The 14,334-nt window shown below is 34.6% G+C and overlaps 1 long non-coding RNA gene across 5 annotated transcripts in view; it reads right to left on the reverse strand.

The window, feature by feature from the left end:
- The window catches only part of LOC129534579 (uncharacterized), a 576,108-nt gene that overhangs the window by 375,868 nt on the left and 185,906 nt on the right, over positions 1–14,334 (reverse strand). The window lies entirely within an intron of this gene.

The raw sequence follows: 14,334 nt of genomic DNA on the forward strand, positions 1-14,334 counted from the left end.
CTATGGTTTGTGAGAGGATGCTTTGATCATTCAGTTCTTCATGGTACTAAAGGGATCACACAAATATCTACAGGAAGAACATTTCAAGTAGAAGCTAGAGCTGTTGCAAATGCTCTGGCATATTAGAGGAACAACAACAATAAAAAAGATTAATGCCACTACAGCTTAGTGAATGACAGAGTAAATGACATGGGGAGAGGAAAGAGAGGTAGGACCTTCTATTTTAATTGTGATAAAAATTATTCTAAATCTTTTTTTTTTTTTTTCAGGTAGAGTCTCACTCTGTTGCCCAGGCTGGAGTGCAGTGACTCTATCTTGGCTCACTGCAACCTCCACCTCCCAGGTTCAGGTGATTCTCCTACCTCAGCCTCCAGAGTAGCTGGGATTACAGGCATGCAACATCATGCCTGGTTAATTTTGTATTTTTAGTAGAGATAGGATTTTGTCATGTTAGCCAGACTGGTCTGGAACTCCTGAACTCAGGTGATCTGCCCACCTCAGCCTCCCAAAGTGCTGGGATTACAGGTGTGAGCCATGGTGCCCGGCCTCTCTAATTCTGACAGAAACCATTGGAGAGTTGTAAACAAGAAAAGTATATCACCTGATTTGTATTCCTAAAATATTACTTTTGTTAATGTGGAGTGGATGGATTATAGGGCAAAATAATTAAGTAGGAAGACTAGATAGTAGGGTACCACAGTAGTCCAGGTGAAAGACTATGGAGAACTGGATTAGAGTTTTGACAGTAGAAACATGATAAATAATTATATTCAGGGTATGTTTTCAAATAGCACCAACAATTCTTGTTAAAGAATGCTGCAAATATGTGGCCACAAAAATTGTCTTGCCCAATATGTATTGTATTATAATATTATATGTATTATGTTATATATGGTAAGTTTTGTGTAAATATACATTATAATATAAACATTATTAGTTAAAATCATTTTTCAGTTAAAGCAAGGCTCTGTTTTAATTACAACTACAAGAAGGGATTACAGATGTTTTATTAATATATTGGACAATATGTGGTTAGACAAGTACAAATATTAAAATATAATAATTTAAATATGCAATTAATTATTTCATAGTTTAATAGTGTGATATTGGTGTGCTTTCTCACCAATTCTGTCTAAGTCAATGTTAAACTACACATTTTAGGATTAACTTTCTTTTATGTGATATTCAGAATGACTACATCAATGATTATTTTATGTTCATGTATTTCTTTGCATTAAGTTGGCAGAAAATGGTATGGTATGGCATTTCACTTAATTATTAGTAAACAAATACTATTCAATTAATTAGTTGAATTATTTTGTCTTGGTTTAATATTAAACAATTTGGTAAGGAAAAACAATATTTTAAAACTAAAACAAATGAATGAGTGAGCAATTCCCTGTTAAGGGTATTGTTTTTAGCAAATGGAATAAAGCCAACTATGATTATAGAACCAACTTCTTTGCAGAAAGACTAAATAAACTCTCAAAGACATTCTATTTTCTTTGAGTGAAAAAGGTTTAAGGTAGGGCTAAATAATCATTTAAGATAATTTAACATATCTAACAATTATAAGTAAGTAAATGGGGGTCCCATTACAGAGATTCTTAATCCTATCTAATTATCTATCTACGGATTTTCGAAAGTATTAATGCCTGGTCTCAACCTCAGGACAATTACATCAAAATTGCTATGAATGCCTAGCATCAGGTTTTGAAGCCCCTTGGATAATTCTGATATGCAAACAAAGTTTAAGCTGTGATTCTTAACTTCAGTATATTGAAATTATCTTGGGAGTTTTAAATAACATTGATGCCACCCTGCTTTCCAAGGAGTTTCTGATTTAGTTGGTTTGAAAGGTGTCCTGGGAATTGAAAGTTGCAAAAGCTCCTCCAGGTGATTGTAATGGGATTCCCAGGAGGTAACTACTGTTATTAAACCACTGCATGATTTGCCCCTACTAGGCAGGTGAAGAGAATGGACCTATTGAAAAAAGCCTCACCTGCTCATATAAATACAACATAGAAAATATACTTATGATGATAAGACTCTTCTCTAAATTCTGGATGAAATTAATGTCCACTTCATTAGGTTTTGTGAGAACTTACTTAATGTAATACATTAGTACCTTACTCATTAAAAACACTTAATATGTTGGCTACTATTATTCATACATCAACATCACTAAACTTTAAATGTCTTGTGTGATTTAAGTAAGTCAGTCTGACCTACTCAAAATTGTATGACATCATCCATCCCAGTGTGTAGAACATAAGTAATAAGTATGTGTTGAAAAAACATATTTATGAATGAGTGAGTGAATGAATGAATTGCTATTGCCATTAGAAATGAGAAATAAGAGCAAAGCTCAAAGGTGGAATTTTTGGGAATATTTATAATAATGGAGAAACAAGAAGAAAGGAAGCCAGAGAATAGTACTATCAGGGAGGGAGAAAGCTGGACTATAAAATGTTTTGTAAGGCAAGACAGAGAGATTTAAACAGGAAGATAACTCTACTGTGTCAAATACGGCAGAAAGACTGACATTAGCATTTCTCACTAATTCTTATAAAAATGGTATCAATTCAAATTAGCAAAAGACTAGAGGTTTTATGCTCAAAATAAATTAGTCTACAAACTAAGTTACTAGTAAACAATGATCTTAATTAAAATATAAAACAAATCACATTATAAGTAATATACTTTATCAGGCTACTAAAACTCACTGACATCAAGGGCATTGTCATTAGGCTTCCAGCATGTGCTATCCTGACTATTCTGTCTGCTTGTGAGAAATTATTTTATCTGTAGTAAGGTTAAATTTAGAAAACTAGACAGAGAAAGTATTGGTCTACAGTATCTTAAAGAGTAGTCTGTATAAACTGGCTTATAACTTGCTTTGGCTCGTTTAACAATATAAGGAAAAGTTTTTTATGTTATCAGTTAATCTTTCACATAATTATTTTTAATGATTTTATCACCCCCCGCCTTCAAAACGAAATACTAGTCCTTTTTAGGACAAACAGTAGCTTCAAATGTATTGCAATTATAAACCATTCTGGATCTGAAATCACTAAAGATAAAGATTTGCAAGTATCATGAATATGTTCTCAGAACACTTTTTCTTGAAGTTTAATGGTTGCGTCAATAGGGAAGCACCGTTTTAAAGCCTGTGATACAAATTCTACTAGAAGCAGTGAAAAGGAGTACTGACTTCCACACATCTTCAACACTGTGTTTTGTAATTTTTTTTCTTTCTTTTAATGTCACAAAAATTTGTCACATCATGGTTTTAATTTGCATTCATATGCTTAATGCTGGGTGAATCTTTTGGGAGCTGGTTTGAGAATTTTCACACCCAAAGCTGGAGAGAGTGCTGAACCTGGATGGGTGGGTAGTGCCAGGGACTCAATTGGAATCTGTTTCTACAAAGAAAGAGAAGGCAGTTTAAATTCAGGAGACCAAAAGTAGACATGATAATCTAAAAATGGAAAGAAAAATATCCAAGAATTAGGCCGTGGACAGTGAGCAGCCAGAGAATGAGACTTTGTGGGAAAGTCTTGCCAAATTGCTTTGAGGAAGATTGTTGACTCACAGTGAGTCTCATGGATCTTCAACAGTGTAGAGCATGAGTGAGAAATCTGTACTCCAAATAGAGGTGTAGGCCAAATACTTTCTAAGAATAGAAAACTTAAAGGAACTCCAGTGCATTGATAACATGAGAAGTGATGCAGGAGTAGAATTGATGCTTGGTTCAGAACAGCTATGTTAGAACAGTCTTGGTTCAGAGCAGCTATGTTAGAACAGTAAAACTTGAAGACAATCTAAATACACACCAATAGGGAAGTGGCTTAATGTCTGGCATATTCATAATTAGTACACTGTTTGGTAATTAACAAGATGACTTAGATCTAAATGTATTAACACACAAGGATCACTGTGGCATTCCAGGCTGTAAAAATCATGTTGCAAAACAGATTTCTATTACAGACCAATTTATGTTAAACATTTTCCAATATGTGTATATGTAGAAAAAAAGTCTTGAACAATATTTACCAAATAATAAAGCAAAATTGGCTAAGAAGAGGGGATCAGTTATGAGATAGTGAGTAGAGGAATGAAAGGGAATTATAGGCTTTTAACCAAATTCCTTGGTAGTATGATTTTATAAGCACATGTGTTCATGAATAATAAATATATTGAAAATAAAATATTTTGTTTCTCCTTTATGAATATACTAACATTGCACATTCTTATTACATTGTTATTTTGAAGGAAATATCAAATATGTAATTTGGCATAGACATAAAAGTGAAAACATTCACAATAATTGTCTTTGACTAGTATAATCATAACAACTTCCTATTTTCTTGAATTTTGCATTTTTATGATAAGTATTAGAATAATGCATATATTGAAGCAGTTCTCTTATTCTGTCTTAGCTGAGGTCTCAAAACCAAAATCCCTTTCCAAGTGCTGCACTACTTATGCGGGATATGCTGAGATTACAAAATCCATTTCAGCCAATATTAATCCATCTTCCATATTGAAGTTATAAAATAGTAGAGGTGAAATAAAACAATGCTCTTAAACTTTAATTTGTGTACAAATAACTTGGGGATCTTGCTAAAATACATTAGATCTGAGGGGAGACCTGAGATTGTATAATTTCAACAATTTCTTAGGTCATACTGCGGCTCCACAGACCATACTTCAAGAGTGAAAGGGAAATTTAAGAATAATTTTTGGTGTGCTCTGTGGAGAATAAGAGGAGTGCTTCCTTTTTATATTAAGTCCAGGGACAGAGGCTGCAAGATGATCACTAAAACAGCATGACATAGATCTCATGGAGTTGAGGGACGAAAGCACAGGACTCTGACCTATATCTTAAAAGTCTGAAGAGAGAGGCTCTGACTATGTTGCTTAAGGCTGCCAAGACACGGCTGCATGAACAGCAAGTGGCACTTTCATTAACTTGGAAAATGTTTGTTTTCTGGTGTCTAGCTGTGATACCTGTCAATCAGAGCTGGCCTGGAGTTATCTTAAAGACCCTCCTCCAAGAGGGCCACCTGGATGAGCTAAGCAATGAGTCATAAGCAATCAACCAGAAGGATTCCTCAATCATATTCTCATGACAGAAAAATTAGTTTTCAAATATGCCACTTCTCAAGCATTCCAATGCCCCAGAACAACTCTATCAGTGACACGAATCTGTGCCTTTTAACCTAAATCTTCTTTCTTAAGGGCAGAAACAAGGGCTGGTGAATCTGGAAGGAGGTCAAATGAGGGACGGGGAACTACCCATCTACTTTTTTACCTGAGGTAAACTCAAGCTCAGAGATGAGAAAAAATTTAACTTGGATGTTACAAATTTCAGTTATCACACTAAATTGTATTCTTTAAGATTTCTGAAGTGACCAGACAACTTTCATTATTTAGATGGACTGGGAAAGCAATGAGACTTACACAAAATTTCATTCCAGGGGAGAAAGGAATTGTTAAGCAAACTTAATAGAAAAAAAAGAGTTTCTATTGTTATCCTCATGTGTGTTGTGCCTTCAAAATAGCAGGTCATAATATATATTACATTTATAAATCTTTATGTAAAATAGTTATGTTAGAATACTATAAAATATTTCCAAGTGTATGTTCTAGGGGTCTTGATAACATATTAACAGTTGTACTTTGTGAAGGATGTATTAAAATACAGTATTATCCAGGCCATTTTTAAATTGAGTATTTGAGAAAAATTATCTGCAAAATTGCAAACTTTTTAGAATGTTCTCTCACCTCAACTCAACCCCTTTACTCCCAGCCACTTCCTTTTCCCAGATCAAGAGGCATCCACAGAAGCCATCTTCATTTATAACCAATCATTCTGATTGTGGCTAATTGCACAAGAGTTGGAAACTTGATCCAAACTGGTTTAATCAGAGTCCCTTCCACTGGAATTTAGAATTTAGTCAATGAGAGAAAGAGAGAGAGAGAGAAAGGGGGGCTGGTAAATGGATCTATAATATGTAAACTTGATGGCAGTCACATTTCACTAAGTCATTTGAGAGAAATAACACATAGAGAAGGCAGAAGAGAGAGATGGACACAGAAAGTATGCAATCTGGTTTCTCAACAATTAATGCGTCCTCCGCAAGAGCAGTGGCTTTTGCTTATGCTACCGCAGTTAATTTATATGAATTATAACAAAAATAGTCTTAACTAATGCATAGAGATAATGGATACATTGAAATTAAAGGAAGTGCGAGGTCTCAAAGACCAAGGATTATATATGTAAAATGAAAGCTATTTGTAAAATGAAAGTACTCATTCTTAATTTAAAGGTGTGAGCTATACAGTTTTAAAGAAAAAGTTTTTTGGTTCAAGGCTGTAATATTGGGGTGTAAGAATATTATGTAAAAGAATCCATAAGGTATAGAAAAACTCCAGTTTTCAGCAATACACTCGATCTCCCAGAGCAATTGTTCACTTTCTGAAGCACATCTTCCAGTTTCAGAAGGAAATAGACACTGTTGCAGCTCAACCTGACATGAGACCTGCGTAGTTTCATTTTCCTAATTTGGAGGGACCTTTGAAGAAGATTTAATTTCTCATTTAGCTATAGACTTTTATTTTCCAAATAAATGTCATTTCATCCACTCCTCTTCATTTCACCTGTCTCCACCATGATCCATTATAATTTAACTCATCCTAACTATGCTAAATCCCTCAGCAACTGCCCAGTGTTCTTAGGATAAAAATAAAAATTCCTTGCATAATCCATAGAGACATGGCATCATCTGGCCCTACCAATTGCATCTAATATTCTCCTGCTCACTTTATAGAGTTACAGCTTCTTTAATAATCTTTCAGTTTCTTAGGCATTTCAGCTGCTTAGGACACAAGGGTTTGACATAAGCATTTCCCTTTCTTTATGACACTCCTACCTCTCTCCTTCAAACTGTCATTCTCACTAATACTTCAAACTCATCTCAAAAATTACCATTGCTAGAAAGCCTTCCCAGACCACCACTCCCCCATCAACATAACTGTTTCCCTATTCCTGCATGCTTCCATTAAATATTTTTATTCTATTAGATTATTTATTGCATTTATAAACTCCTCTTCCATAATGTGAACATTTGAATGATATGTGCTACCACTTCCTCCCATAATAGAAGGAGAAAATGTATGTTTTCTGCTTACTCTTCATTGCTCATTTTTGTATCCCCAGTGTTCTAGCATAGTACCTAGAGTTAAATTTATTAATAGATTCATATAAAAACTAAACAAATGTGGGTTCGGTATTTAGAAAAATCAATTTTATTGAGATACAATTTATATACTATAAAAAGCACTCTTTCTAGGAGTTGGTTCCACATTTTCTAGATGTTAATTATATTGAACTGAGATTTAAAAGGGAAAATAGTACTTTAAAATTTCTTCACAGAATTTCATCATAAAACCGCAGGTACTCTGATTGGAGATCAGGATTTTACAATCAATGATATTGGCCTAGGATAGAAAAATTAGGACAAAGCAATTTCATATGATGTAGATTCCTACGGTAAACTGCCATGTTTCCTATCAACAGATTAGGTAATATTACAGATTATGTAAAACAAAAGCTATTTATAAAACTAAAATACTCAATTTTTCATTTAAAACCTCAAAATAAAAGTGAACAATATTTGTGAATAAGAAATGAATATGTCTACCGAGCATGCAAAATCATAGATAAAATGATAAAATATTATAGATATTCATAATAAAGTGCCTAAGAAAAGGACCACGGTATTCACTCTAGTTTTTTATAATTATTATTCCTAAAAGTTTTTAACTATAAAATATGTCTGGAAATAAACCAAAATAGTGTAATCATTTTTTAAAAATGGAAGTCCTTGTAGGTAATATGATTACATGCTTAGGACATGCATTAAAACTAGTTTATATGTTGTTACAATAAATAAAGTGATTAAACAAATGTGCTATATATTATATCAGTGTACAAAAATTAATAGTATCATTATATATACTAGCAATAACCATTGGGAAAATAAGAAATAATAACCCATTCACAATAACAACACACCTGTGAAACACCCAGCAATACCTGTGTGAATTAAGAGAACATTGGCAGTAGCCTGACAGTACTTTCTGTGGGCCTGTGATGGTGGTAGCCATAGCGTGTGGCTGTTCTACCTTTGGAAAGGGTAAGAAGGAATTGTAAGTACCGCATTTCATGGTTTGCGTCAGCACACCCACAGTACAGTAGAACACAGGGTAGACTTCTAAGGTTTTGACTGCATCCCTGGCTCCTAGACAGCACCTCTGGACTCACCTAGGGCCTGGGGGAACTTGCCAACCTGAAGGGAAGAACGAAGCCCCGCTGGCTTCTCCACATGCTGATTGTAAAGCCCCAGGGCCTTGAGAAAACATAAGCAATAGCTAGGTAGTAGTTACAGCAGGCCTTGGGTGAGGCCTGGTGCAGTCCTGGCTTCAGGTCTGTCTGACCCAGCACAGACCCAGTGGTGGTGGCCACAGGGTGCTCGGGTCACTTCACCCCCAGCTCCAGGTAGTTCATAATGAGAGAGAGATTCTATTAGTTTGAGAGAAAGTACAGAAAGAAAACAAGTTTCTGCCTGGTAATCCAGAGAATTCTTCCAGATATTATCCAAGGTCAACAAGGTGGTGCCTCTACAAGTCTGCAAGAGCCACAGTGTTAGTAGGCTTGGGTAACCACATGTTAGTAGGCTTGCCCCTTAATGCAGATATGACTTAGATCACAATACTCAAGATCTTTCAAATATCTAGAAAGTCTTCCCAAAAAGGATTGGTACAAACAAGCTCAGACTGCAAAGATCACAATAAACACCTAACTGTTCAATGTCCAGAAACTGACAAACATCCACAAGCATTAAGACTGTCGAGAAAAACATGACCTCTTGAAATGAACTACATCAGGCACCAGAGGCCAATCCCAGAGAGACAGAGATATTTGACCTTTCAGACAGATAATTCAAAACACCTGTTTTGAGGAAACTCAGTGACATTCAAGACAACAGAGAAGGAATTCAGATAGGAAGTGCACAGAAAAACAAAGAACATTATAAAACTGTAAATGTTGTGTGTAAACTACTCTTATCTTAAGTAGAAAGACTAAAAGATTATTCAATCAAGAATAATAACTACAACTTTTCAAGACATAGACAGTACAATAAGATATAAATAGAAACAACAAAAAGTTAAAAAGTAGGGGGATAAAGATAAGGTGTAGAGTTTTAAAATTAGTCTTCTAATGGTTTATTTATGCAAATAGTATTAAGTTGTTATCAGCTTAAAATAATGTGTTGTAAGATACTATTTGCAAGCCTCGTGGTAACTTGAAATAAAAAAAATACAATGAATATATAAAAAAATAAAAAAGTAAGAAATTAAATCATAGTAGGGAAAATTGCCTTCACTAAAAGATATAGGAAAGAAGAAAGAGAAGACCAGAAAACAAATGACAAAATGGCAGGAGTAAGTTCTTACTTAACAACATTGAATGCAGATGAACTAAACTCTCCAATCAAGGATGCAGACTGGCTGAATGGATATAAAAAGAAAAGTCAATGATATGTTGCCTTCAAGAAACACACTTCACCTATAAAGACACATAGACTGAAAATAAACGGATTGAAAAAGATAGTTCATGTCAATAGAAACCAAAAAAGAACAGAAGTAACTATACTTAAGGCAGATGAAATAGATTTCAAGACAAAAACTATAAGAAGAGACAAAAAAAGGTCACTATAAATGATAAAGGGGTCAATTCAGCAATAGAATATAACAATTTTAAAAATATATGTGCCCAGCACTGGAGCGCTGAGATAATAAAGATAATATTATTAGAGCTAAAGAAAGAGACAGGCTGGTTGCGGTGGCTCACGCCTGTAATTCCAGCACTTTGGGAGGCCGAGGCAGGCAGATCACAAGGTCAGGAGATCGAGACTATCCTGGCTAACACAGTGAAACCCTGTCTCTATTAAAAATACAAAAAAAATAGCCGGGCATGGTGGCAGGCGCCTGTAGTCCCAGCTACTCGGGAGGCTGAGGCAGGAGAATGATGTGAACCTGGGAGGCGGAGCTTACAGTGAGCTGAGATCACACCACTGCACTCCAGCCTGGGCGACAAAGCGAGACTCTGTCAAAAAAAAAAAAAAAAAAAACGAAAGGTAAGACTTCAGTACAATAATAGCTACGGACTTCAACACCCACTTTAAGCAGCATTGGATGGATCTTCTAAACAGAAAATCAACAAAGAAACACTGCACTTAATCTTATATATAGGATAATGAACCAAGAAACACTGGACCTAATCTTAATATAGACCAAATGGACCTAATAGATATTTACAGAACATTCCATTCAATGGCTGCAGAATACACATTCTTTTCCACAGCACATGGACCATTCTCAAGGATAGACCATATGTTAGGTCACAAAACAAGTCTTAAGACATTCAAAAAAACTGAAATTATATCAAATATCTTCTCTGACTATGATAAAATAAAACTAGAAATCAATAACAGGAGGAATTTGGGAAACAATACAAACACATGGAAATTAAACAGTATGCATCTGAATGATCAGTGGGCCAATGAAAAAATTAAGAATGTAATTGAAAATTTTCTTGAAACAAATGATAATGGAAACACAACATACCAAAAAATAACAAGGGTTTTAATGATATGAAAAATTCATTTAAGAAGTAGAAAACCTAGGCAAGGCAGGTGGATCACTTGAGGTCAAGAGTTTGAGCCCAGCCAGACCAACATGGAGAAACCCCATCTCTATTAATAATACAGTTAGCCAGGTGTGGTGGTGCATGCCTGTAGTACATCTACTCAGGAGGCTGAGGCACAAGAATCACTTGAACCCGGGAGATGGAGGTTGCAGTGAGCCGAGATTGTGCCACTGCACTCCAGCCTTGGCAACAGAGTAAAACTGTGACACACACACACACACACACACACACACATGCACACACACAGAAAACCTAATTACTGGAAAAAATAAATGTCATTAAAGGATAATATTTTTCTTTTACTATGTATGACAATTTCATATAAAAACAAATCTCGAACATAAAATGCAAATATTGCACATTGTTAAACATACTCAACTTGAAGAGACTGAACAGAAAAAAACAGTTTTGGGCCAGGTGTGATGGTTCGTGCCTGTAAGGCAAACACTTTGGAGGCTGAGGTGGGAGGATTGCTTAAGCCCAGGAGTTCAAAGCCAGCCTAAACAACATAGTGAGACCTTGTCTACAAAAAAAAATTAAAAAAAAAAAAACCCTAAAACCCTAAGTGACACAGCAAAAGCAGTATAAGAAGGAAGTTTATAGCTATACGTGCCTACATCAAAAAAGAAGAAAAACATCACATAAACAAACTAATGATGTATTTTAAAGGACTACGATAGCAAGAGCCAACCAGACTCAAAATTAGTAGAAGAAAAGAAATAATCAAGATTAAAGCAGAAACAAATCTGAAATGAAGAAAATAATATATGAAATCAACAAAACAAAAAGTTGACATTTTGAAAAGATAAAGAAAATTGATAAAGCTTTAGTTAGACTAATTAAGACAAAAAGAGAGAAGACCCAAATAAATAAAATCAGAGATGAAAAAGGAGACACTACAACTAATAATGCAGAAATTCAAAGGATTATTAGAGGCTACTATGAACAACGTATATGCCAATACATAGGAAAACCAAGAAGAAATGGATAAATACCTAGACACATACAACTGACAAAGATTAAACCATGAAGAAATCCAAGACTTTATCAGACCAATAACAAGTAATAAAATTGAAGCTGTAATAATAAGTCTCCCATCAAAGAAAAACCCACGCCCGATGGTTTCACTGCTGAATTGCAGCAAACATTTAAAGAACAATTAATATCAATTTTACTCAAACTATTATGAAAAATAAAGATGGAGGGAAAACTTCCAAGCTCATTCTCTGAGGCCAGTATTATGCTGATACCAAATCCAGACAGAGACACAACAGAAAAAGATTATAGGCCAATATCACTGATAAATATTGATGCAAGGATCCTCAACAAAGTACTAGCAAACGAAATTTAACAACACATTAAAAAGATTATCCAACTTGACCAAATGGGATTTACTCCAAGTATGCAAAAATGATGAACATATGCACATCTATCAGTGTGACACATCATATCAACAGAATGAAGGACAAAAACCATATGAGCATTTAAATTGATGCTGGAAAAGCATATGATAAAATGACTTCATTTAAAAAACTCTCAAAAGACTTGGTATAGAAGTTATTAATACATTTCTCAACATAATAAAAGACACATAGCTAGTATCATACCAAATGGGGAAAAACAAAAGCCTTTTCTCTAAGGTCAGGAACATGACAGCATGTCCAGTTTCACCACTGTTATTCAACATAGTACTGGAAGTCCTGGCCAAAGCAATCAGGCAACAGGAAAAAATAAAGGCATCAAAATTATTCTTGTTTGAAGATGGTGTAATTCTTTTATATTTGGAAACAACTAAATACTCCACACAAAAATCTATTCGAATGGATAAATGAATTCAGCGTGGTTGCAAGGTACAAGATAAAAATTAAAAAATTAATAGCAGTTTGATATGCCAGAGAGATAACAATTTGAAAAATAAATAATTCTACTTACTTTGCAATAGTTACAAAGAAAATAAAATACCTAGGAATTAACTAACCAAACAAGTGAAAAGTCTCTAAAATGAAAACTTTAAAATATTGGTTCAGGAAATTGAAGAGGACACAAAAAAATGGGAAAATATTTTCCAATGGAATAAGTAGTACTGGTAAAACATGCACATTTCCAAAAGCAGTCTACAGAGTCAATGCAATCCCTATCAAAATAGCAATGACATTCTTCACAAAAATAGAAAAATAACCTAAAATTTATATAGAACCACCAAAATTCAAGAATAGCCACAGCTATCCTAAGCAAGCCAAACAAAACTGAAGGAATCACTTTACCTGACTTTAAATTATACTGCAAAGCTATAGTAACAAAAACTGCATGGTATTTCTATAAAGACAGACATATAAATCAATGGAACAGAATAGAGAACCCAAAGCTAAATCCATACATCTCATTTTTGACAAAGATTCCAATAACATATATTAGGAAATGGACATCTTTACCAAATGGTCTGGGAACACTGGATATCCATATGCAAAAAAATGAAACTAGACTCTTATCTCTAACCATGTATAAAAATCAAATCAAATGTATTAAAGACATAAATGTAAGACCTCAAACTATGAAACTACTATTATACAAGAAAGCATCAAGGAAACTCTCCGGGGCATTTGTCTGGGCAAAATTTCTCGAGTAATTCTCTACAAGCAAAAGAAACCAAAGCAAAAAAGGGACAAATCGAATCATATCAAGTTAAAGAACTTTTGTATGGCAAAAGTAACAATCAACAAAGTGAAGAGACAACCCACAGAATGGGAGAAAATATTTGCAAACTACACCTCTGACAAGAAATTAATAACCAGAATACATAAGGAGCTCAAACAACTATATAGAAAAATGTCTAATAATCCAATTAGAAAATGGGCAAAAGATCTGAATAGACAATTCTCAGAAGATGTACAAATGGAAAACAGGTATGTGAAAAGGTGTGCAACATAATTGATAATCAGAGAAATGCAAATCAAAACCAAAATGAGATATCATCTCACCCCAGTTAAAATGGCATGTATCCAAAAGACAGTCAATAACAAATGCTGGTGAGGGTGTGGTGAAAGGAAACCCTTGAACACTGTTGGTGGAAATGTACCTAAGTAAAACCACTACAGAGGAACCACAGTTTAGAGGTTCCTCAAAAATGTAAAAATAGAGCTACCATATGATCCAGAAATCCCCCTTTTAGCTATATACCCCAAAGAAAGGAAATCAATATATTGAAGAGATATCTGCACTCCCATGTTTAGTGCAGCACTATTCACAATATTCAAGATTTAGAAGCAATCTAAGTGCCCATCAATCAACGAATGGACAAAGAAAATGTGGTACATATATACAATAAAGTAATGTTCAGCCATAAAAAAGAATGAGATCCAGTCACTTGCAACAACGTGGATGGAACTGGAGGACATTATGTTAAGTGAAATAAGCCAGGCACAGAATGACAAGCATCACATATTCTCATTTATTTGTGGAATCTGAAAATCAAAACAATTCAACTCACGGAGACAGAATAGCAGGATAGGTACCAGAGGCTGGGAAAGGTAGGGGAGGGGGATGTAAGGAGGAAG

Source organism: Gorilla gorilla, chromosome 5, assembly GCF_029281585.2.
Source record: "Gorilla gorilla gorilla isolate KB3781 chromosome 5, NHGRI_mGorGor1-v2.1_pri, whole genome shotgun sequence".
NCBI classification, from domain to species: Eukaryota; Metazoa; Chordata; class Mammalia; order Primates; family Hominidae; genus Gorilla; species Gorilla gorilla.